This window comes from Osmia bicornis, unplaced genomic scaffold (assembly GCF_907164935.1).
Source record: "Osmia bicornis bicornis unplaced genomic scaffold, iOsmBic2.1, whole genome shotgun sequence".
Taxonomy (NCBI): Eukaryota; Metazoa; Arthropoda; class Insecta; order Hymenoptera; family Megachilidae; genus Osmia; species Osmia bicornis.
Genome location: NW_025791376.1, coordinates 139524 through 142347, shown reverse-complemented (window position 1 = coordinate 142347; position 2824 = coordinate 139524).

Genomic DNA, 2824 nt, shown 5'->3' with positions numbered 1-2824 from the left:
AATTATAAATTAATCGCTATCAGTTAGTGATTCATTATCACTAGAATCACTGTCCCCAATATCATGTTCACTACTGTTAAATCTGTCAGAATCAGTTAATAGCGAAAAGACTTCAGTTGATAGCTTCGAATTTGACTTAATTGTTTTTTTTCTATGATTATTTACAAAAGGGTCAGAGGAAACCAATAGCATCTGAAATATATCTCTCATTGTGGACTCCCGTGAAAATTTTCTACTATTTCCTTCTCTATATTTTTTTATTTCTTTATGCCTACACTCCTGTGCCTCCTCGGAGAGCTGACCAATTGGTAGCAAAGTATTTTTAATAACGTCAGAGCCATGCACAAGCAATTTATGGACGGTTGGTGGGAGGAGATACCAAGGATATAATTGTACAAATTTTTTTAATGTGTTTGTGGCATATTTTTCGAATTTATCTGCATTTACTTCATATCCACATGAAATAGCTTGTAACAATATACAAAAACGGGTTATTAAATTTTGATCTATGCCTGTTATGGCACTTGATTGCACTGGATTTTCAAAAAATCGACGTGCCGTATTCCCGTCATTTGAAGTACCATAACCAGGCTTCACAATATCAATTAGCAGACCCATTTCATTCCAAAATCTCTTCTGTATTTTGTCCTTTCGTTTTGCTACTTTTTCTTTGTTCTCTGATTTTATTGCTTTTTGTTTGATTTCTAAACGATATGAAATTTTTAACAAGCACTCAAAGCATCGAATTCTCGTGTGCAGAGGGGATAGTCCGAACCTGTAAGTTGTTGGATCGATCACGACCGAGGATGTAGCTGAGTTAATAGATTTATTCATATCACGTGGTCCACATCCGCATATAAAACATTTTTGGGTAGACATATTCATCAAACTGTTACAAATTTTACCATCAACCATAGTAAAAACGAGAATTGGTTTTATTTCGATTGGTTTCGCTGCTATCATTAATTTTGTGGAAGTTAATATTTTTATTGCATCTTCTATTTTTTTTGTTTCAGCTTTTATTAGTTCAGATTTTTCAGATTGTAATAGTAATTTTATTGGCCTGCAAAATCTAGTGCTCGATGGTGTCGTGTTTTGCCATAATATTAGTTTATTACCATCTTCTTTATAATACATTTGTAATGGTACCAATGAGACAACAAACATCGGGCTGTCTTCTTGTTTTTCATTGGATTCTTTGAACCGTTGTTTATACTTACTCATGCCAGAGGTACCATCACATCCCCATTTGAATATAATTTCAATATCACTCAGTTTGTCTTTTGCGTGGTGTAATACTGGTTCTTGTACCTTACAAATTCGTTTAATGGTATGGTCAATGATAGATTGTAACGGTACCTCAGCAGAAATTTCCGTAACTTTAATTTCGTCCGGATAGCATTCCTTTTTTGCTTCGAGAACAAAAGGATACGAACGAAACGCATTAAAACCATGCATTTTTAAACGTTGTTGTACCGCCTCATATGCCCGTTTCGTCATTTTCCCATCTAAAAATGCAGCTAGTGCTTCTTCCTTATTAAGTTTTTCTGGTTTAGCCTGTGAAGTTTGAAAATTCTTTTTCATTCGTTTTACCCTTCGCCCTTCAGGAGATCTACATGCTGCTGTTTTCACTAGAAAAGCAGCATCACGCTTTCCTTCCGATGTTAAACTTACTTGTGCAGCATACACAATTTCGTCATTACTATATGTTTCTAATAATGATTGTATTCGGCGTTTTTGGTTTTTTCACTTACTTCATGAAATATTTTTCTAGGGCGACCAGGACCTTTAGATGTTGAAGGCTGCTGTTCTGTCTCACTTTTTTGTAATTCAGGAAAGTATGTGAAACCTTCCAACCACAACGAATTCTTTTTTATAAATTTTTCTTTCACGCGGTGGCTCTCCGTCCATTTTTGGGACATAATATAAGCTAATTTTCTACTCCGGTCCATTATGACGGTTTCCATATTCTCTCGAACATCATTAATATTACAATAATTTAAAACATGATAAACAAGTTGTGAAATTTTCGCCTCTTTCTTCGATTCGTTCAGCCATACATCGAACAAGTGTTTCCGCGAAATTGCGTATGCACCTGAAATTGATAATTTCTCAGTAAGGTGCAGATTGTAGCAGCTAATTTTTCTTGGGCATTGTTAAGTAATTCATATAGAAACAATATAAAACAGTTTTACAGCTTGAGCATGCTTGAGTCGAGATATAACCTTATATTACTTTTCACTGAGTAAAAAAAAAGGTTGCAATTGCGGTTCATTTAATTTACATCTTTCTATAAGTTTTAAGGTGAAAAAAGGAAATGTGCGTTAATTTTACATTTACTTACCTTCCATTTTGCTACGTGTAAAAAAAAATTCACTTTATTTAACTAATTCAATTAATAACACGTTTGTGTTGTTGCGTGTTTATTACCGTGGAGAAATTTGCCTACAGCATACACTGCAGTTTCAGACATTTGGATGGTAATAATGGGTGAAACAAAGGAAAGACTGAGATATTATTATGGAAATTATTTATTTCAGTATATATGTTAATACATCATTTCATTCAAATCCATTTTGAATTAATTCAGAAATATCATTTTTGTCCACCTAGAATTAGAAATTTTACCACTGTGCGGCGCTGAAGAGGCGGCACAGCCTCGGACCTAGGACGCCGGACGCGATAATCCAGGCGCGGTCGGGGATGCCGTCCAAGCCCGGGGCGATGTTTTTGGCCCCGAGCCTTCTGATGGCATCGTCCAGCTCCTCCTCTTTGACCCTCAGGTCGGCGGACCAGGCGACGGGCTCCGCCGGCCCTTGCTGGT